The sequence below is a fragment of the Protopterus annectens genome, chromosome 11.part0 (assembly GCF_019279795.1).
Source record: "Protopterus annectens isolate FY-2018-M chromosome 11.part0, PAN1.0, whole genome shotgun sequence".
Lineage (NCBI taxonomy): Eukaryota > Metazoa > Chordata > Ceratodontiformes > Protopteridae > Protopterus > Protopterus annectens.
In genome coordinates, this window is record NC_056745.1 from 1,475,116,499 (window position 1) to 1,475,141,095 (window position 24,597).

Sequence of the window (24,597 nt, forward strand, 5' to 3'; positions counted from 1 at the left end):
TGAAACCAAGTGTTATGTCATCCCTCCTTTGTTAATCACATTTCCAAAGGTATTTTGGAATCCCTTGGTGGATCACATAAGCAATAAGGGGTCTGCATGCATATCCACATAGGTAGTTCTACACCTGTTATGAATAGTCATCATTGACAGACTTTGCTACGTTTGAACAGGTCTGACATATATCTCGGCCATAGACCCTCATTCACACATTCCAATAGGAACCATAATGACTTTGTGTGACACAGATGACAGGGATCACTGCAGTGGCTGGGCTTGTCACAAGCATACAGATGTGACCTAAGGTCTGGGAAGCAGCAGCACAGTCTGGCAAAGATGACAGCTGTGTTCTTGGAGAAAGCAGGGTTCCCACACATGCAATCATTGAGGTGACATGTATGGATATGTATTTGCCACACAGCTAGCTCACATGTGCAAAGAATACTGATATGTCATACAGTGGTAAAAGCAAAACCCACAACACATTGACCAACAGTGTCACACACATACAGCTCACACACTCACCAAGTGCAGGATTCAATCTCCTACCTAACTACTTCATGATACTAGAGGAGTACGCATTAACACAATGTGCTATGCACATTACTGTCAGTTCTGTTTTCCACAGATATATTTGTAGGATGGTGACATCATCAGACTTGACAAAGGTTAGATTACCACTTTTGAGGTTCATAGGTTCATAGGTTCATAGGTTTATACTAGGCTATCTGCCCCAAGGCATTTATAAGCCTAGCCTGAATTTTTGTGGCTTACGCCACCCCTTATATGAAAAAATACTGTACCCATTAGTTTGTTGTGCCTCTGTCCAGCAGTGACACAGAGATGATTCCTGGGGTAAACCTACGATCTCCCATCCACAGGTCAAGATTTCTCTTGAACAGAGCCAGCGAGGTGCTCTGCCTCACATGGACCGGGACTCTATTCCACAGCACAGGAGTCTCTGAGTGATAAATCTATCCCTCCAGCACGTCCTATTTATATCCGTGCTAAGGTTTAAGTCACTTGCTCTAGTGGTTTTGGTGGATTTGGATTTTTGAGGTGGAACATGTCCATTAATTCGGTTGGACATGGCCTTGTATGTCAGGCACATGTCACCACTGAGCAGATGGTATGCGACTGAATAGAGCTGGAGTTTCTTCAATCTGGCAGCATATGACAGATTTTGGAGTCCTCTATCCTTTTGGTGAGAAACTTTTGGGGTCTCTCCAATTGCTGCAGATGTCGGCGAGATACATCCCGAATGGGGCATTGTACTCGATCATTGGTCTGATAAGTGAAGAGTACAGGGGAACAATGACCTCACTAGATCTGGATGTGAATCCCTTCATGATCAGGTGGGCAATGTAGAAGGTCTTTCTAACCACTTTAGCAACGTGAGTGTCAAAAGAAAGGCCACTGTCAACCTGGGTCCCCAGGTCCCTGATAACCTCTTCTGTGCTTAGTGGATTGCCACCTATATGGTAGCTTGGGGTTACCTTGTTTTCCAAGGGTATGACTATACATTTTTGGTTTAACTTCAGGCCATGGCTCTGGCACCAGCTATCTGTTTCCGTGAGTCCCTTCTGAAGGATATCCGTGTCCGATGCACTTTCCACTATGGCGCCCAGTTTGCAGTCGTCTGCAAACTTTGTCAGCCAAAGTCCTCCCATGTTGGCCTGTACTTCTGAGAAGTAGATGCCGAACAATAGGGGCCAAGGACCGAGCCCTGTGGGACACCACTTGTGACTGGCTTGGAGTCTGACATATTGCCAGCAACTCTAACCCTGTGGGTTCTGTCCTTAAGCCAGTTTGCAACCCATCTTGTGACATATGGGTTTACATTTAAGCTGGTAAGTTTTTCTACAATACCTGAGTGGGGTATTGTGTCGAAAGCCTTTGCAAGGTCAAGGTAGGCTGTATGGACTGCCTTTCCCTCATCAATGGCCTTGGTGACTGTTTCAAAGAAGTCGACCAAGTTCAAAAGGCATGATCTTCCCTTGACGAAGCCAAACTGGGTCGGGTCCAATGTCTGCAAGTCCCCTATATCTTTGTTTATGAGCTCCATTATGATCCTCTCCATAGCTTTGCAGACTAGACTTGTTAAGCTTATGGAGCAGTAATTACCAGGGTCCATAGAGGCACCGCCTTTGTGGAGTGGGACCACAGTTGCCGTACGCCACTCCTTGGGCACGTATCCTGTGGTAAGGCTGAGATTAAACACTACTCTCCTAAAAGGTTGTTCCTTCCCAAGGGGAACACACACACACAGTTGCCCAGTGCAGGATTCAAACCCCTACCTAACTACTTCATGATACTAGAAAAGTATGTATTAACACAACGTGCTATACAGATTACTGGGAGCATTCTTTTCCACAGGTATATTTGTAGGATGCTGACATCATCAGACTTGACAAAGGTTACATTACCACTTTTGAGGTGTTTCACTACTCTCCTAAATGGTTGTTGCTTCCCAAGGGGAACACACACACACACACACACACACAGTTGCCCACTGCAGCATTCAAACCCCTACCTAACTACTTCATGATACTAGAGGAGTACGCATTAACATGATGGCTACACAGATTACTGGGAGTATTATTTTCCACAGGTATATTTGTAGGATGGTGACATCATCAGACTTGACAAAGGTTAGATTGCCACTTTTGAGGTGTTTCACTACTCTCCTAAAAGGTTGTTCCTTCCCAAGGGGAACACACACACACAGTTGCCAAGTACAGGATTCAAACCCCTACCTAACTACTTCATGATACTAGAGGAGTACACATTAACACGATGTGCTATACATATTACTAGGGTTTTCTTTTCCACAGGTATATTTGTAAGATGGTGACATCATCAGACTATACGAAGTGTGTTACATTAAGTGATATTAGTTGGCCTACATTGAACGAATGTCTAAACACTTTGACCATGTGATCATCAAAGGTGAGTTTACTATCTACCTGTGTCCCCAAGGCCATAATTACTTTCTCCGTGCATGCTGGATTACCACCTATGTGGTAACTTGTGTGCACTTTGTATTACCCAAAGGGGATGACTATGCATTCTTTGCCATTCAGCTTGAGGGCATTGTTTTGACACCAGGTATCTGTCTCTGTAAGACACTTCTGGAGGATGTCTGTGTCAGCTGTACAGTCAATTATGGACCACAGTTTCCAGTCATCTGCAAATCTGTTCAGCCTTACACCTGCTGTGCTTGCCTGTACCTCTGAGCAGTATCAACTGAACAGATGGGGTCCCAGGACCAAGACCTGTGTGATGCCATATGTGACTAGCTTAGAGTTGGACATGGCACCCACAACTATGAACATGTGTGTTTGATCTGTGAGCCACTTGGCCACCCATCCTGTGACATAGCTGCTCATGTTCAAGCTGGTACACTTGTCCATGATAACGGAGTGGGAAATGGTGTGGTAAGCCCTTAGTGAGGTCCAGGTGGGCTGTGTGGACTACTTTCACCTCCATCTATGTTCATGGTAACTGTTTTAAATAAGTCAACTAGGTTTGGGAGCCAGGCTATGCCTTTAACAAGGCGAAGTTGTGTAGAGCTCAGTGTCTGGAGATCTCCAATGTCTCAGTGTATGGGTTCCATGATGATTTGCTCAATAGCTCTGTAGACCAGGCTGAGTACACCTGTTGGGCAATGGTTTCCAGGTTCTGTTTTGGTACACCCTTTGTGGAGCTGGATGACTGTTAGTGTATGCCATTCTTTGGGTACATAGCCTGTGATATGCTTGAGTATGGACAGTGAATGTAGGTGAGGGTGTAGTTCCTTGTGGGCCTAGTGTAAAACGCAGCCTGGGACAACTTACAGTCACATTGATGCTATGTTCATAGCTTTGGTGAGGGCTGTCTTTACATGCATGTCCGTGATGTCTGTGTCTCTGCATCCTTCTGTGATAAACACAGGCCCTTTTGGGGGTGATGGTGGGGAGTTTACACTGCACTTGTCCCCTTGGGTGTGGGCAATGAAAGTTGGGTTGGTGTATGTCATTACATTTTTCAGTAGCTGACAGCATATTTGGAAGTTGACACCTACATGTTTGGTATAGCTAACAAAGGCTTTGTGGTTGTTATTCTTACATTCCTTGGCAGTTTGTCTTTAGAAACTGGCCTTGGATTACTTTATGAGTGATCATTGTGTCTTCCTAATAATGATCAGTGATGCCTTTCCTTTTGTGAAGTTTGCTCTATCGTGTGTTCGTTTCCTCCTTCTGTTGTATAGCTTATTTATGGGTGACGACCACCAGATTGATTTCCTATTTTTGGAGGAGTGCATCTTGCTTTTATTTGTGATGTCTCAATCCATTCATCCCTGTAGATGCTCATGGGATGCACTTGTAACTGATTTGGCAGATTGTATACCATTATCCTACAGCAAGAGGCCTTTGGGACTTTCCACTTTGGTCTTGGGAAGTGTGCAGTTTGCTTTTGAAAATGTCTTCACAGTGGCTTCATTGACTAGGTGTGGGGGTGGGATGTGGATGTCCAGTGTGATTACTTAATGATCTGATATTGCCAGCGAGGGGTTTATCTCGGTTGTGGAACAATGATACCCCATGTTGGTGATGATCATGTCCAGTATGTTGTCACCTCTAGTGGGCGTGCTGACCAACTGTTCCAGGGTGTTAGAGTTTCTTAACTGTAGGACACATTGGGCAAAGGACATTGTATACGAGTAATTCACCCACTCATTGTTTGGGTAGTTGTAATCTCCTCATATAATGGTGTTTGATAGGACCTTTATATTTGCCATTGTTTTCCAGAATATTGAGTGAGGTTCCTGAGACAGGGTACATGATCTGTAGCAGGCTACAATCTGATGGGCAGCTTTGCCCAATGTTAGTTGCACTTGCATGGTCTCCAAGGCCTCATGCTGTGGCAGTAACCTGGAGGTGTGTATATCCATAAGGTAAATAGCTATACCATTTCCTTTTGTATTTCACTCGTGGTCTTGGGTCCAAAGGTCAGGGTGATTATGAGTGTTTTACATGGATCATATCCAACAGTTGCATGTTTGACATAGCTTTGGATGTTACACAGTGAACACCTATGAGTAGGTGATATGCAAGGGAGTACAGATGGAGCATTTTACGATGGTCTGTGTATGGCATGTATTTCAGGCCAATAATGCTCTTTGTGAGGTATTGCTGCTGGCTTTCCAGTTGTTGTAGTTGTGTTGTGAGGTACATAGCAACAGAGGCATTGTACTCTTTTATGGTTCTAATGAGTGGTGAGTAGAGGGGAACAATGTCCTCTTTTATTCTGCATGAGACACATTTTGTGATGAGGTGTGCCACATAAGAGGGTTTCCTGACTACTGTGGGAATGTGCTTATCACAGTTGTATCCACTGTACACCTGTGGCCCAGGGTCTCTTGTCACACTTAAAGTGTGAGGTATACTACCACCTATATTGTAGTTCTTGGCTACAGAGATTTTAACAAAGGTGATGATAATGCACCTTTTGGCATTGAGCTACAGCCCATGGCTTGGACAACAGCCATCTGTCTCAGTGAGGCCCTTTGGTAGGATGTTCACATATTTAGTGTTTACAATGATGGCTCCTAGTTTGCAGTCCTCTGGAAATGTCAGTAGCCACAGAACCTCCATGTTAATGTTTACTTCAGGGAAGTAGATACTACACAGCCTGGGAAATTATCTAGTCCCATGGCTACTGTGATACTGGCTTCGGAGAGTGTTTTTTACCTGTGCAGCCATGATGACAGCAACTTTGCAGTCTTCCATTATAGACATGCACACTTTCATGGGTGAGAGGAGAGTAAAGTTAACACTGATCCTATCTGCCAGGATGTTGCCAATATCAGTTGGCTCTGTACATTTAGTGCCATTGAGCTGTAACTCAGAACATATCTGAGTGTAAACATGACATGGACCTGTCTGTTGGGCAGAGATCTGCTGTGTAGACAGTATGCTACTGAGTACAGCTTGGGTTACATTCATTCTTGTTGCATGGGGCAATTATTTGAGGCCAGTAATCCTCTTGTTAAGGTTCCTCATTGTTCTTTCTAGTTGATGAACGTGCCTAGTCAGATTCCTCACAAGTGTGTTGTGGTAGTCTCTGACAGGTCTGATGACTGCTGTGTAGTGGCAACCTCCTTTGACCTACATGCACAGACCTTGGCAGTTTGTGTGTACACATAGCAGGATTCTCAGACCACTTTGTGAATGTGTTTCTGGAAGTAGAGATGACTATACACGTTTGTCCATAGACCCCTTATCATCACATCCATATTTAGCCTAAGTGTGTAAGCATGCCCAGTATGACCTTTCAGTATCTTCCTGCCTAACATTTGCTTCGGTTGTTTAAGTGTGTGAGCATGCCCAGTATGACCTTTCAGTGTGATGCAGATTGAAATCCACTACATTTGTTGGAGTGTGTGAGCACCCACAGTATACACATTTATACCATATATGTATTGTAAATCAAGGTGTATTTTTACAGTAGGGCTCACCTTTGTGTCATAGATCAACAGGGATCATGCTGTGCCTGCAGGGCTTCCATGAGACACTTTGCATATACCTATCAACATTTCTACATACAGGGGGGGCAGCTATTCTTTGTACATTTCCAACCGTGGGTACACCGGATTGTTACTGTGGGTGTACATAGGATGTGGGTTTCAACTGATACTTATACACATTTGCTGTGCCTGCACTGCTATGTACAGGACACCATTACAGTCTGTACTGTTGCCTATCATAGTGGCTTGAGGCATACTAGTATACTACAGGTCTTAGTGTCCATTGCCACATATATTAGCTTGAAACTTCATAGCCTACACAACCCACATCACAACGCCTGGCCTGATGTTCTCTGTCTGCATAGGCATGTGGGTGAGGTTACCCATTTGCCTCATTAGGGGCATGATACACCATTGCTTTGTGTTTGCATTAGTGTACAATTGTCCTGCTGTGTCGGTACCACTGTAATGCTATCATGGTTTAGTGGTTCAGTACTGTGACTATAGTGCACAGTATCCTGGGTTCAAGTCCTGTTACTGCTTTTTATTTTCATGCTGGCCAGACCAGACTGCTTAAGGTACAGTAAAGCAGATATAAGCATGTTTAACTGACTTTGCTCAGGTTTGGCTGACCTTGGCCAACATTGCACGAGCAATTTTGTTTACATATACTACATATTGGTAAAAGCTGCTTAGCACTGCTTTATATTGCGTAAAACATGGCAATCATGCCTCAGGTGGTGCTGCAGGGCTGCCTATGTCAGATGCACATACTACACTCCCTATACATATTTGGAAACAGGTGGTGTCAAGTTGGGCATCCATTTTATTTTATGTGCGAGTCAGTGAGAGGTATAATTTCCAGGGTTCCTACTGAGCCAGTGTATGTGCTATGCGTTGCCTCTTTGCCAAGAAAAAGGCATACTGGGCACGTCTCCTTCTGCCTACTGGGGCAGGCTCAGGTTGTTCCTCCTCCAAGTCACGCTGTGCCTGTGCAGGCCTTGGCAATAGTGGGGGGCTGTTTGGCCCTGCCCCATACTGTTCCTGCTGCAGCATTTTTCGCAGGATCAGATTGTGTAGCATGGCACATACCATGACAATTTGGGTACATGTAGTTGGTGAGTACTGCAAGGCTCCACCAGATGTGTCCAGGTACTGGAACCATGACTTGAGCATCCCAAACCCACGCTCAATTACATTTTGTGTTTGTGTGTGTGCCTCATTATGGAGTTCTTGTTCAGGTGTGTGTGCATTTCTGATGGGTGTCATCAGCCATGGCTCCAGTGCATATCCAGCATCCCACACTAGGTGACCCGGCCAGGATCCCCCATTTGCAAATGTCTGGTACAGCTGTGACAGATGCCAGATATGGGAATCGTGGTAGCTTCCTGGGTAGCCAGCACACACATTCAGTATTATGCCCTGGGCATCACACATGACCTGGCAGTTGATGGAGTGGAAGCCCTTGTGGTTGATTTCACCTGGCAGCTCTGCTTGTTCTCCTTGGTTAACTTCCTACTACTTCCTTTCCTTCCTTTTCCCATTTCTGTTTCCACAGGGGGCAGCGCTGAGCAAACAAGCGCAAACATGCTCACACGTGTGCATACAGGCTTACACAGGCTTACACAGGCTTAGGTGGGTGCACATTCATGTACACTAGCTTAGACGGCCTTACACAGGCTTACACGGGTGTGCACACATGCACACAGGCTTAAACGGGTTTACACTTGCGCACATGCACGCACACGCATGCACACATGTGCAGACAGTGTAAGCAGCTTTGCAAGAAACTTTAGTGATAGCCACGGCGTACCCCTTCAATTTCTTGATTTCAGTTTAGACAACTGTAAACACACCTCTTTTAGTCCTGAGTAACTCACAGCAACCACATGCCACTCTGCTCCAATAAGCTTACAGTCTTTTTCATACATACCCCCTCATGATGTCACCCATCTCCTACTCTCTTACTCTCCTTTTCCTACTCTTACACTCTAGGGACATGGTTCACATAGCAGGGAATATTGGGATTCACTATCCTTATCCTCATTTGCATAGGATTGCCTACTAATGCTTAGTTACATCTCTCAGACTGAGCTTCCCCCCTTAGCAACCTCTACTCAGTAGCCATGTTGTCTTCAGCCTGCCATTCACTTGCATGGCAGATTAATATTTTGAATAAGTTCCCTATTTGTGCCTTTTATTTTTTGGTTTTCTGATTTTTAGAGTGCAGCACGTTTGCGTGGCGCTGCGCTACACTTAAACATCGGAGATCGAGGTAAAAAAATTTTTTTTTATTTTGCAATGGGAAAAAATGCCAATGGCCGTATATTTGGCCATTGGCATGCTTCCTCAACTGGATGCGTCCTTTATTTGGAACTGTCACGGCTCTGTTTTGCTATTTGCAGAACGGTACTCAGTTGACAACTGAGCACATTTCTGCAAATAACACTACTCTTACACAGACAGGTTAGGGTTTCCTGGATCGCTAATTTACCTCATTTGCATAGCTTTCGGCAGCAAATGAGGTAATTTGCATAACCTAACCCTGTCCGTGTAAGAGTCATTTTAGGAGCTCTCTTGCATGCCTCTGCCGGCTGTTCCTGGATCGCTCGGCAGACATGTTGGCTGCATGGAGTCTTACTCTACTCTTAGACTCCGTGCAAGCCTTTGTGAATCCGGCCCTTCTTCCTTCATAATTACACTTTGAAGATTTTCTTATCCTACTGAAAGACACAGCAGTCAAGGAAACAACACTTAAGAACAGCAGAATTTTCCCTAATAATTTTCAGAATAATCCTTGGTTGAAAGTATTAGCCCTTATTGAAACTTTTTCATCTTAAATATAATTAGATTAATTTGTTCTTAAAATTTGTATTCGTGGCTTTTGTTAGTTATAAATAATCTTGTTAATAGTTAAATTATTTCATTTATTTACAATTTTTATTATTATATTCAATTACTATATTATATTTTAAAACTTATCACATTGTGTAACCATTTCTAAAACTTTAATAAAATATTTTAAGTAAAAAAAAAATTCTGCAGTTGAAAGCAGCTATACATTCTGCTGTTATGTTTCCATGGAGACTATGTGTTTGCAGGTGTAAGCAATTAATCTTCAGAGTTCTGAGCATTGTTTGCTGAGATAATTATAAACTTTATTAGTACAAGGGTAAGCAGTTCAGCAAAAAATAAAGGCTGAAATTATTGGAAGTGAAGAGATAGCAGCTTCCCTAGCAGTCTTAATATTTCAATATAGTTAATATATCTGTGTATAATTTAGTATTATTTAAAGGAAGCCATCACAGTTTTTCTTAAGGCTAGATGTTAATGGTTTCTGAAAGCATATAAGCTATTTTTCACATGTGGGAGGGGAATAGAGATAAGAAAAGAACAGACTACAATCAGAGCAATCAGTGAAAGGGGGAGCATAGGACATAACATGCCATTTAGCATGGGTACCTTAATTTTAGTTTAGGCAATGCCTGTGGATGCAGCTGTCAATTTTGGGCAATTGTTCTATCAAGAGGGTTAAATTTCATTTTTTGAAGGCATACATAGTTTTGTCTATTCTAAGTTAATGGGTGATGGGGTTGTTCTGAAAATGTATCTAGTTTGTTGTTTGAGGGTTTTCATTAAAACAAAAAGTCTTGAAAATGTGGCATAAGTTCAAATGGAGATTACAAGAAACAACTGTATAAAAGATCAGCTTGCCAAATATTTGTGTGTGTATGTAACACAAAAGTTGGAAATACACTTTCAAAAAACTATTATGTATAATATGTGGGAACAATAACTTCTTATTATTATGTCTATGCTATCCATATTATTTTGGAATGTGAATGGCCTTACAGGTATACACCAAAAGATAAAGAGTATTGAATTATATTAAGAAATGCAGATTGTAAATAGCAATGTTGCAGGAGATACATTTTGGAAAGAACTGAGCATGTAAATTTGATAAAGAAATGATTCCAGGATGGATATTTAGCAGAATATCAGGGACAAAGGAAAAGGGGAGTAATTATACTAACTGTTAGAGGAGTGAGTAATTATACTAACTGTTAGAGGGGTTCCAATAATGATAGAACTGGGAAAAGATAATAAGGGTCGATTTGTGGTAGTAAGGGACTACTGGCAAATGAGGAGGATTACACTGGCATGTATTTATAGTCAACGAAAAACTGCTATTATGGAGCCTAAGAAGATTTTGGGAGAATTAATCAGCTTTAGCAGGGAATATTCCTTATAGGCTGGGACTGGAATTTGATTTGCAACAGTGAAGATGTATTGGGGGACCTATGTGGGAAAATATAAGAAAAGGGGATAGATTTCTGAAGACATTTATGAAAATATTTGGTAAGGAAGACAAAAATTCAGTAGTAAGAACTCAAAGAGAATCTGCATATTATTCCCCAAAGCACAATAACTAGACTAGGCTAGATAGAGATTATCATAAGAACTGGATCAGATCCATCCATCTATCCACAATGGATCTGATCCAGTTCTTATAATAATTAAAGAATGAAAGCAGTTATCCTATTTTTGAATCTGTTTGAGTCTTCTGTAGTCCATATTCTTGTTCTGACATGGCATACGTTTCCTTTTTTTATTATTATTATTTTATTATTAGTGCCGTGGTATGCTGATATTTTTAGATAGAGATTATATTTCACAGGAACATGTGCATTTAATTAAAAACTTCAACACAAATCCAATAACTATCTCAGATCATGCACCAACAAAAACTAAGATAAATATACAGGGTAATGAAGTAAAAATGAGACACTAGAGCTTTCATACTTGCCTGTTAAAAACAGAGGAATGTAAGGAATGGGTAGTGAAAATGATTCAAAAGTTATTAGGGAAGATAGAAATTTCTTCAGAAGTTATTTTAGTGAGATACAATGAAAATGGAGTTTAAATATAGGGCATAAATAAAAGAAAAAGAGATATGGTTAAGAAATAATAGGAATCATTTAGGGGGGGGGGGGCAAACAAAGGTTAAAGTATTATAGAATAAGGGTAATCTCACAGAAGAAAAAGAAGCACAACTGCAGACTACCAAAGATAAAATAAAGGAGTATCTGGATAATATGCATGACTTTAGAAAGATTGCTGTTAATAAACTGTTTTTGATAACTCCAGACCACAAAAACATTTATCATAACAACAACAGAAAGTAGAAGGGGTTGTCCCCAATCCTAGGGAGCCTATAACTGGAAGAGATTGTATAGAGATATTAGAGATATTTTGTAAATTTTATGAAAACTTGTTTAAAGCAGAGAAATGTGGAAATCAAGAAAGAGCACAAATGTAAATATTTAAGTAGACTTAAGTATGCCAGGGTTAGAAGTAAATGAGGCTCTACAATTAACAGTTAAGACAAGAAGACAGGAGATGAGATAAACATGGTGATGTATAATCAATCTGCCAAAAAGTCTGCAGGAACTCATGGTATTCCTGTGGAGACGGTAGGAGGGAAGAAAGTGATAACAATTTGGAAGTTTTTGTTCAATGTTTTAAAAGGAGGGGAAGCACCAACATCTTGGAAGAAAGCTGTGGTGACTGTAATACCTAAACATGGTAAAGACCCAACAGACCCAGCTTCATATAGATCCATTTCAATTTTAAATCGTGATTATAAAGTGTTTATTTCTACACTGGGTAAAAGAATGGCAAATCATTGCCAAAATCGATAGATATGTATCAGTACTGTACTCTGAGATTCAAAGATATAATTGGTAAGGTAATCAAGAAAAGTTGGCTTTATTTGCAGACAATATTATTTTGTTCCTGATAAATCCAGAAAAGGACATCTCAGTGTTGTGGAACATTTTGAGACAGTTTCAAGTCTTTTCAGGAAAGAAAATTAATAAAGATAAAACAAAGGCTACAGCCATAAATTATGTACCCACACAATAGTTGGTTCAGCAATGCTCATATTTATGGGGACAGAATAAGATAAAGTATTTAGGAGTATTTTTTAAAAAGACTTCTGTCATGGCAGCTAAGGACATGTGGAAAGAGATTAAACAAAAGATAATACAAAAACTGGAAACTGGAAGTTCTGGTTAATGGATATGGAGAGTAAGATACAAGCAGCAGAAAATGTCTTTAATCCCTTTAGTGTTCTATACATGTCAGGCATATTTTTATCAACTAAAATAGTAAATACACATGCTGTTCCAATGTACTTCACAGGAACTGGAAAATAATTTGACTTTCTTGGAACCTCCATACTGTCTTGTGTCGAATTCCCTCATCCAATATGCCAGTGATGCGATTGTCACCTTGTCGTTTACCAACGTAGAACACCTTAGACAACTGCATTCACATCCATTGAGACCTGCTGGCTCAATAATGCAATTACTGGTCAATCCCAACAAAACTAAACTGCTTCTTTTTACACCAACAACTCTCTCAACTGAGTTTAAAGTACTTTCCCTAAGTAACATAGAAACCGAAGTGGTCCCACACACCAAATTACTAGGAGTTACAATCAAAAATCAACTTACCTTTGACCTTCATATATACAATGCTATTACAAAAAGAATCACAAACTAGGAATGCTTTACCAGCAGAAGCACTTTGTGGACAAAAATACCACAACAACCTTATAAAATATCTACCTGCTACGCTCTTTACTTTATGGTGCCCCCATTTTAACCAATCTTCAGAAAATACTACAAAATAAGCTAGATTCATGCTATAATAAAATCACAAGCTTTGCAACAGGCATATCCTATTATAAACACCACTGCTCTGCTCTCACGCACCTAAAACGGTGAGAACTTCCACAACACCTAAACTACCTTCACCTACCCATGGTCTGTAAAATGATCTGCAGTCCTCACATCTGTCGTGCCTTAAACTCAACACTTCAAGTCTACATACCTGTCCGTGTCTACATACCTGTCTGTGTCTACATACCTGTCCGTGTCTACATACCTGTCCATGTCTACATACCTGTCCGTGTCTACATACCTGTCCGTGTCTACATACCTGTCCGTGTCTACATACCTGTCCGTGCTCTTCTTTCAGAAGACAAACAGTTTCTATCTTTAGATAAGCCTAATAAAAGTTCTGGGCAATGCCTTTACTCCTATTCTGTAGCAAAATTATGGAACACACTTCCCTTTGATACCAGATCCACTTCAAGCTTTGGACATTTAAATTTAAACTGAAAGATGTCTTACTCAGGTCACTTACTTGTCCTTGTATCAATCCAGGCTACCTTCCACCCCAGACCAACTACTTTATTCCTATTTCTCCCATCCTGCCTCCTATCGCCCTTCTCTATTTATACTGCAGGTTCTCATGCCCCACTTACATCTAGCTTTAGATACCCATCCTTTCTCTCCCAGCACTCCCTGTCATCTACAACATCCCTATTTCCAGCTCCATCTACACTTTTTCCACTTCTACTAACCACAAAGGATTTCTGCACTAACTTAATTATGCTGACCATTTAAATAATTTCTCTTCATTTTAAAATTTGTCTGATCAGGTTGTTTTTACCATAGGCAACCACTGCTTGTACAGGAATAGACTATACAACATATACCACTAATATCTTATGTAGATTATATGTCTGTTATTAGGAATGACATTCATTTGTAAACCTTAAGCTTTGTTTTATATTTTTCTTCCAGAAAATTCTTGTTCTTTTTTCTCAAATTATATGTAAACATGTATGTATTGACTCTTTTGACAACATATTGTAATTTCACTTCTCTGTTTTTCCTTCTGTTGGCAAATTTTGTAAAAAAAATATTATTTTATTTCTTTTATTGTATTTGAGCTTTTCTTTATGTGCCTCTTTTGAAAATGAGTTTCTAACCCAGTCAGACTTTCCCAGTAACCAAATGTCAAATAAATAAACAGGGGGGACATTGCATTTTCTTTACTCCTCTAATGTGCATTTCCATTTGCACAAATTCTGTATGACCAACTCCTCTATTATTTATTACAGCACAGTATGAAACCACACAAGAGCAAGAGACAGTAGGAACACACTAGGCAAGCAATCATTGGGACCATAAGATGCCGAGCCATATAAACCTTTAAGAAGACACACTTAATGGTACTTGTCTCCCAAATCATGGAGGGTAAAATACGCTAACCCTGGTATAAATCTGTATCGACCCTTTAAGAAGACACACTTAATGGTACTTGTCTCTCAAATCATGGAGGGCCATATATGTTAACCTGGTATAAATCTGTATCTACCCATCAAATCATTAAGAGTTGCCACAGCAGTACTTTGACCTGTTATGGTAACTTACTCCACAGGCTAAGAATATGCGGAGTTAAGAATCTCCCCCACCAGTGAATCTTGTTTATTTTCTGCTGTTTATTTAACAACCCCTTAGTGCGGGTGTTTGTGGAGCCACTGGTTTTGAGAAAAAATAGGAGGCTAAATAGCACTGGGATTTTCATAGATCAAAAAGCAAGACACAGGTCTCCTCACAGCAACCTGTAGGCTACCAAGTATAAGGAGAGTCATGCTATGGAGAGTTGTGCTAATCTATAGTGTAAGGAGAGACATGCTAATCTGTAGTATAAGGAGAGTCATGCTAATCTGTAGTATAAGGAGAGTCATGCTAATCTGTAGTATAAGGAGAGTCATGCTAATTTATAGTATAAGGGGAGTCATGCTAATCTGTAGTATAAGGAGAGTCATGCTAATCTATAGTATAAGGAGAGTCATGCTAATATATAGTATAAGGCTAATGTATAGATAGTTTAAGGAGAGTCATGCTAATATATAGTATAAGGAGAGTCATGCTAATATATAGTATAAGGGGTGTTGAACTAATTAATATATTATAAGAGTCATGCTATGGAGAGTTGTGCTAATGTATAGTATAAGGAGTGTCATGCTAATCTATAGTTTAAGGAGAGTCATGCTAATATATAGTATAAGGGGTGTTGAGCTAATTTATAGTATAAGGGGAGTCATGCTATGGAGAGTTGTGCTAATGTATAGTATAAGGAGTGTCATGCTAATCTGTAGTATAAGGAGAGTCATGCTAATCTATAGTATAAGGAGAGTCATGCTAATCTATAGTATAAGGAGAGTCATGCTAATATATAGTATAAGGGGTGTTGAGCTAATTTATAGTATAAGGGGAGTCATGCTATGGAGAGTTGTGCTAATGTATAGTATAAGGAGTGTCATGCTAATCTATAGTTTAAGGAGAGTCATGCTAATCTATAGTATAAGGAGAGTCATGCTAATCTATAGTATAAGGGGAGTCATGCTAATATATAGTTTAAAGTGAGGTGTGTTAATCTATTGGAATAGTTGAAGTATTTAAGACCTTTAATTTTCTTGGTTAGAAATCTTTGAGGCCTTTCCAGCTGAGCAACTTGCTTGAATTTACACACACTAAAGGGGGCATTATATTCAATGATGGATCTGATAAAGGATGAGTACAGTGGTTGGATGATTTCTTTTGATCTTGACGATATTCTCCTGGAACTTAACTGGGCCAGAGAAAATAATTTCCTGACTGTGGTGGAAACATGATGATCAAATGAGAGACAGTCATCCACATGAGTAACCATATATCTTATGACCGTATCTGTCTGAAGAGGAGTACAATTTATAACATACGAGGTGGGTGCACCCTTTCTGTCAAATGCTACTATGCTGCACTTTTTTCATTTAGTCTATGACCAGTTTTGATAAACCATGAATGTGCATATTCCATCCCTTGCTAGAACTGTTTTGTATCAGTGGATGAGCAGATAATAGTCCCCAGTTTGCAGTCATCAGTAAACTTGATCTGCTGCACTGGTTTGGATGTCTGCAAAATAAATGTCAAACAGGAGGGGCCCTTTGGCACCCCACTAGTTACAATGTTGCATTCAGAGAGGGCTCAGTACCAATCTCTGTGGCACCCCACTAGTTACAATGTTACAGTCAGGGAGGGCCTAGGATTGATCCCTTTGGCACCCCACTAGTTACAATGTTACATTCAGGGAGGGCCTAAGATTGATCCCTGTGGCACCCCACAGGGATAGGGCCTAGGACTGATCCCTGTGGCACCCCACTAGTTACAATTTAACATTCATGAAGGGAACCAGCAACTTTTACAACCTGAGTTGTGCTGGACAACGGACAGTGTATGGGTCTGCATAAAACTTGCCTAATTTTTCAATAATATTAGCATGGGAGTAGTACAAAAATTCTTGGCCAGGGCAAGATAAGCAGTGTGCACAGAATGACCACTGTCCAAAGTGCCTGTAACTTTTTCAAAGCAGCCTACTAGGTTCAGGATACTTCACAAACCAAACAAACTGGGGTCTAGATCAGTTAAGTTGTCTATGTCTGCATAAATGAATAACACTATGATACGTTCTATTGTTTTGCATATAAGGCTGGTAACTCTGATAGGTCTATAATTGCCTGGATTGGTATAGGGGCCACGTTTGTGTCGTGGAGTCACAGTGTCTGTTCTTCAGGCAGTAGGAACAAACACTGTACATAGGTTGAGGAAAATTGATTAATAATGTTATAAAGAACTAATCTTAGTAACAGAGAAGGAGAGAGAAGCAATAAAATAGGAGGAGAAGGGGAAGGGAAGCAATATAAGAAAAGAGAAGGGAAGTAGGACAGATTAGCTTAGAGGTAAGAAGATGAAAACAGAGACTGAGAAAGAGAGAAAGACAATAAGAGGAAAAGTAGAAGCAGTAGGAAAGTGGGTATTATTAAAGAGAGAGTCACCAGCGGAATTATAAGTCTTTGTTTATGGTAGCCATAAGTTTACTGGATGAGCTGAGAGGAGTTTTTTATAAAGTTTATTAAAAAAGAAAGAGAAGAATTAATGTTGTTGTAGCAAGTAGCCAGTTTTGTAAGGTTGGATTCTTTAGGTTTATATAAATTTGGTGAGGCATAAAGAGAGAGAGTAGAAAAAAAGAGGTGGGCATTCTTGGCTCTGGATGATGATGAGATTAGGAAAGGTTTATATCTATCCTATTTTTCTATTTTTCTGTTTTAATGGTGTTGTTGGTGTTGTGGTCGAGATGAAGCAGAGCAGATAAGGGGTGGAGTCATCATATTGATGCAAGTAGGTGTGAATTTGCTGCTAAGAAGATCATTGATGAGAACAGGGAGAAGAAGAGTCCTAGAATGGAGCCCTGAGGTACACCGTGGAAAGAAACGTAAGTGAGGAAATTTGGTTTTTGTTCCCAAACTGCTTGCTGCTGTCTATTGGTAGGATGCAATGGAGTTTCCACCTTTATGTAAAGGAGAATATGGGATATTTTCCTGATGTGGAAACTGTTTGGGGTTGTTATGATGAGTTGTCGGTTGTGCAGTGGTAGGTTTTTTTGTCAGTAATTGTTGCTTTTTTTGGTCAAGTCTCTAAGTTGATAAATAAATAAAGCCTGAATGGAATTTCTATGGTTTCTCCATTTTTTTTATTTTTCGGAGAATGGAGAATTAGCTTTTTTTTTTTTAGAGCCAAGGCTGGGCAGCAATATTGGGTTTCATGGTGATGCCCAGAGGATTGAGTGTGTTGAATGGATAAAATAAAAAAGCAAGTATGATACCGCATTTTCAAGGGAAGATTTTGGAGGGAAGCTCAGTTGCTTACAGTTTGTTTTGATTGACAAGTAAACTTGAAGATGATTTTTTTTATTTTTAGTTAGTTAAATTTTTTAAATGTTTTTGGGTAATGGGAATTTTCTCTTTCTATATCAACAGGCAGGGTCTTAGCTTATCATCATTGATTTCAGCAGGGAGTATGTTTTTTGATTGTTTCTCTTATTGTTAGGCTATCCAGTAAAAGTCTTATTGTTAGTAGGTTTTTGATTGTATAATATTAGGTTTAGTTAGTAAAATGGTCTTTTTTATAAGATTTGAAGTATTAGTTTTTGGTGGTATATACATACTTAACTTAAGAGAGAGAGTCTGTGGTATTTAGAAGAAAGATAGTTAAAGTTAAATGTAATGTTGGAGTGTGGAGAAAGTGAGAGGTAGAGGGGGGTGTAAAAAAGTGTGAAGGGAAAACTTTGAACAGTTTAAATAGAGGCTCATACATGACACTGATGGGAATGCAGCCTGGGATGTTGTAAAGCCCCATGAAAGTATTATTTTTAACCTTCTATTCTTTTTAGAGCTGCTTACTACCCTAATCTCCTTTTTAATTACAATGCTTACACTCTTGACACAGTACACTGAAAGCTCGATTTTAGTTTCACGTGTGTCCCAGATATCCATGATCTGACACATTTGCTACAATTAGTCTTACCTACCTATCTGCCTAGGAGATACAGTTTTTAAACAATTTTCCAGATCTGCAACTGGATTTGGAACACCCTCTTTTAAACTGTTTAATTTTTCTATGTCCCTAACTTGATAACAAGAAATTCTGACTGAAACAATTCCTTTATGTTTATGACTTATGTAGCCCAGCTGAGTTTTACTTGGTGCTTTCATGTAGTGATATCTGCATATCTCTTGGCATTTTTTTATATTATTTAATTTTTGTGTACAGCTGTGATAAAATTATCGTTATTATGTTCAGAGATGCTTCCAATGTAAAACGAAACAATCAAAATTAACACCCAATACTGTGACCCATAATTAAAACAAATATTAAATAAATATAATATCCAAAAGTAAAATTGTGACTTACAAAACCTATTGTTACAGTTCTAATGTGATTTTTAAGGGGGCAACTCCCCTTAACATCCAAACCCTGCTAACTACATATACTAACTCTGTGGTAATTGTACCATGAGGTGGGGGGAACACACCCAGGTACTGCACCCTTAGATGTAGTATGTACCACCTTGCATTCACAGTAATGGTCTCATAATTCCAAGAATCATCATGGTGGGCTTTGAATACAATGGGGAGATGAATAGGTTAAGGCTTGCATTTATAATGAGTTACAATGTCACCCCTGTGGATAGAGTGGGGAGATGAATAGGTTAAGGATTGCAGTTATAATGAGTTACAATGTCACCCCTGTGGATACAATGTGGAAATTAATAGGTTAAGGCTTGCAGTTATAATGAGTTACAATGTCACCCCTGTGGATACAGTGGGGAGATGAATAGGTCAAGGCTTGCAGTTATAATGAGTTACAATGTCACCCCTGTGGATACAATGGGGAGATGAATAGGTCAAGGCTTGCAGTTATAATGAGTTACAATGTCACCCCTGTGGATTCAATGGGGAGATGAATAGATCAAGGCTTGCAGTTATAATGTCACCCCTGTGGATACAGTGGGGAGATGAATAGGTCAAGGCTTACATTTATAATGAGTTACAATGTCACCCCATGTGGATACAGTGGTGAGATGAATAGGTTAAGGCTTGCATTTATAATGAGTTACAGTGTCACCCCTGTGGATACAATGGGGAGATGAATAGGTTAAGGCTTGCAGTTATAATGTCACCCCTGTGGATACAGTGGGGAGATGTATAGGTCAAGGCTTACATTTATAATGAGTTACAATGTCACCCCATGTGGATACAGTGGTGAGATGAATAGGTCAAGGCTTGCAGTTATAATGAGTTAGAATGTCACCCCTGTGGATACAATGGGGAGATGAATAGGTTAAGGCTTGCAGCTATAATGAGTTACAATGTCACCCCTGTGGATACAGTGGGGAGATGAATAGGTCAAGGCTTGCACTTATAATGATTTATAATGTCACCCCTGTGGATACAATGGGGAGATGAATAGGTCAAGGCTTGCAGTTATAATGAGTTACAATGTCACCCCTGTGGACACTTTTATTTTGAAAGCCGACTTATCTGCAACAAGCAAACTAAGTTGGTGGCTAATTAGATTCACTTAATTACTTATGGTTAGTATGTATCCATGAAAATTAAGAGGAGGGGACTAAATTTTGAAATACCCAATATAGTAGATTGATATCACATGTAGGAAACCAAAACAATCATATATAGATCATGGTCAGAGAAGTTAATTTAACTACTCTAAATCCATGTAAAAATATGATACAGATAAATTACTAATTATTTCCTGCTCCATCGTAGCGTGTTCTTTTACTTATGACCTACATTAGCATATTGCAGAACTCCACGTCAGACAGAATAACAAAGAAGGGAAAAAAAGAAAAAAACCCAGTAATGTATGCCCTGCTCATGTTGCAGGGGAGACACTGTTCAGTAGTTGATGGGGTGATTTATAAGCCAAATAGCAAGAAACATCTGACAAGGGATCATAAATACACACACAGAAAAGGTACTAGTTGTATAAGCTTTTATAACACCTTTGTTGAAAGATCACTGCCCAGATCCAGATGGTAGCCTGCCCATTTGTCATTACTTTAGGGGTTTTGGCTTTATTGGCCTGAATGTTCCCATAAAGACTTAAAAAGTAAAAAGTAATGGGCATTTAGAAGACATATATTTGTAACACTATATGTCCTTAAATGGTCATTTGCATAGATCCCATAGGACTCCATTACAGGACGTATAAGGTATTACACAGTGAAAACTCTAGCTTGGCTGCATTTTGCTTGCAATTTCTACTGAATCATTTGACTGTGTTACCTTTTCACTCATTTCATTTGTACTTCAGTACTTTCTTTAAATTTACCCTAAATGAGGCAAAACTATTTGGATACCCTCTTTAAAATGCTGATCCAGCCAAATGAGTTCATAGTTGGAACAATGTTACTGGTGGCTCCCACAATTATCCCAGTTCACAATTGCTAACAACATCTTGGCACATCATGTGCACTACATATAACCCCAAACAACCCCAATACATATAACCCCAAACAACCCCAATACATATAACCCCAAACAACCCCAATACATATAACCCCAAACAACCTCAATACATATAACCCCAAACAACCCCAATACATATAACCCCAAACAACCCCAATAGTGTGTGAGCTTTTCCCTCTGTGATCCATAAACAACAGCATCCATCCATACAGGTTGAGTAATAAACAGGGTAAATGAAAAGGAAATTAAATATTAGTTACTCCTAAATGAAAATGGACTATCTGTGCACATTCTTATAATAAATGCAAGGTGAGAAACACCATGATCATAAAACACTGCTATAATGACAATTATCCTAACCTCTTTCTGCAAGCAGTCAGATGTTAGTAAGTTTAAAAGCATGCGCCTGGAGAAGTGCCCCTTAAATATACAAAAAAGGTTAGAATTAACAACTGTTTACTTCTCTTTAAATAACAGTTACGTTTCTCTTTTAATATCACCTTGCTGTTAACATCATAAGTTTTAATGAGAACTGTATTCTTATAGTGGCACAGTGGTGCAGTGGTTAACATTATCGCCTCACAGCAAGAGGATCTCTGGTTTGATTCTTGGTTGGGGTACCTTCTGTGTGGAGTCTGCATGTCCTCCCTGTATTTGCATGGATTTCCTCCGGGTATTCTGGTTTCCTCCTACAGTCCAAAGACATGTGTTTAGAGCGTTGCTCCCCAGGCCTCCACTGAAAATTAGCTCTGTCCTAGTTGGACTTTCCCAGTCAACAAATATTAAAATAAAAAAAAAAATTAAATACTGCATACATGTAGAATTATTAGCTTGTACTGTTCAACACTAGGAAAGTACAGTTATGTAAGATGAGTTTCCCATTACAGTAGATGTTTGAATGATCACTGCTGTAGCAGCCTTGGCTATATGGGTTATATCCTTAGAAGGATATAACAGCTGGACAGCTTCCAAAGCTTCAGGCCATCTTCCACACCTCCAAACTGTCAAGCAACAGAAGCTGAGCAGAAAAAAAGAGAAGTTTGGACATGAAGCCCTTTAGTGTTTCCCTGATAGTAGAGAGATGGAGGCAGCACCCAGAAAGTACAATGCTAGTAACAATAAAAAATAAATGCTTACACCCTGGCATAAAAAACAACAACAAAAAAACAAACAAAGCTGGTGGAGAGAGGGAGTGGCTACTGTGTTAGTGATCATTCGAACATCTACTGTTATGTTAAATTCAGATTACACAAACGTACTATGTTCTTCATATTGATCACTGCCGCAGTAGCCTTTGTTATATGGGTAGATTGCCATGGCTAAATGTATTTGGGAGATGGAAGGGGAAGGGTCCAGTAGCCCCTGGAAAATGGTCCCATCAATACTTGATGTAAAACTAGAAAAGGAATAGAGCTTATTATGCTTTGTAAAGGTATGTAAAGGGGACCAAGTAGCAGCTTTTACAATACTTCTAGAATGCAGCCCTTTCCAAAAGCCATAGATGAAGCCAAGGCCTTGGTAGAGTAGGCCTTGATCCTGCCTAGATTAGATTGGTCATGGTGAGTATAACAAAAGGTAAATAGCCTTAGACTACCATTTGAACATAGTCTGTTTTGACATAGCTTGTCCCATCTTCTTACCTTCACAAGAAATGAACAGTTGATCCAGAAATGTGAAAGATTTAGTTCTGTCAAAATAGTGTCTGGGTTTTCTGTGAATATCCAAGGTATGAAGTATCCTTTTTCCCTCATTTTTTTAGTTCAGAAAATAAAATGGCGAGATTGATAGTTTGGCTTAAAGTAAACTCAGACCCACTTCAGGAATTAAAGAAGGATTAGTTCTCAAAGAAATCCTGTCTTTGTGGAAAATTAGATATGGTTAACTCACCATAAGAGCTTGCAACTCAGATACACTCAGGGTGGGAGGATGGCCTAATGGTTAAGGTGTTTGCCTTACAAACACAAGGTGCAGGGTTTGAGTGTGACAAAGGATAATTGGCAAGGTTTACAAGGGCAGTTAGCCTAGTACTAATCTATGAACCCTTCTTGTAGAGGTCAGAGCAATCACTAAAACTGTTTTCCATGTTAGGAACCTCAAGTCAGTCAGATTAGCTTGTTCAAATGGAGCAAGTCTTAGCTTCTCTAACATGAAATTAAGATCCTAAGGTGGGCACACCAGTTTTCTTGGAGACCTCTTATGCAAAATCCCTTTTATGAACATTTTGCCATGAGACTGCATTGAAAGAGGAGGACCCATTGGTAGACATGCTAAAATGGTTGATAAATGATGCTTGATAGAGGAATAAGAAAGGCAATAAGATGGTAACTTACATAAATATTATAAAATGAGAGACAGTTAGCCCTGAATGGGTGCTGGTTATGTTGTTGGCACCAACAATAAAACCTTTTCCATTTACTAATGTATGATTTTCTAACAGCAGGTTGTCTTACCTCCATTACTTCCTGCTGCACATACTCAGAAAACAGGTGCCGAAAAGGAACCAAGACCCCATCATCCAGGCAGCTGAAGATGATTGACATCAGAGTGTATCAAACAATCCTGATCTTTTGTGAGTAAAGTCAGTTTGTGAGGAAGTTGGAGGAAATTGCACCTGTCATTTTCAAAAGAAGGGAAACCATGATTGTCTGAACAAAAAGGGAATCACCACAAAGATCTTTGGGGATTCCTTCTGAATCTTGAGAAGTGCCCTGGTTATTAATGGAAATGGTGAAAGGTATATAGAAACATTCCTTTCCAAAAAAGGAAAAGGCATCTGACTTCTTGCATGGTGTCTTGGAACAGAATTTTACTAGCTGATTGTTCAGAGAGGAGGATAGAGGTCTATTTGAGGAATTCCCCAGAAATGGATCAAATCTTGGAATACCCCCAATTTCCTTTCCATTTGTGATGGTCTGCCTTGGTCCTGCTCAGCTTATTTCCCATATAATTTTCCTCTGATAGAATGTAGGATGCCTGTAGAGTGAGACTGTGCTGTAAAACTATATCCCAAGCTAACATAGCTAATCTGCAAAGAGGGTACAAACTGGTTCCCCATTGCCTGTTGATGTACAACAGGACTGCAATATTGTCTGAAACCACTTGAAGAGATCCTGTTGGCTAAACATGGTTCAGAGGGTTGAGTGCCTTGATCAAGGCAAGCATCTTCTTGATATTTATATGCTGTATCTGTCATTGGTGTATCATGCCCCCTGAACTTTTATTTATCCAGAAACTGCTCCCCAAACAAAGTCCAAAGCATCTGTGATGACAGCATGGAGGGAGAAGGGGAAACCTGGTTTAAGGGATATCTGTTGTCTCCACCAAAAAATTTCTCTTCTGACAAACTCCAGCATATCATGAACAA

General features: G+C 39.7%; 1 protein-coding gene across 4 annotated transcripts in view; it reads right to left on the reverse strand.

Annotated features, from left to right (window-relative positions):
• MLC1 (modulator of VRAC current 1) overlaps window positions 1-24,597 on the reverse strand; it is a 789,519-nt gene that overhangs the window by 760,357 nt on the left and 4,565 nt on the right. The gene's annotated exons all lie outside the window — the stretch shown is intronic.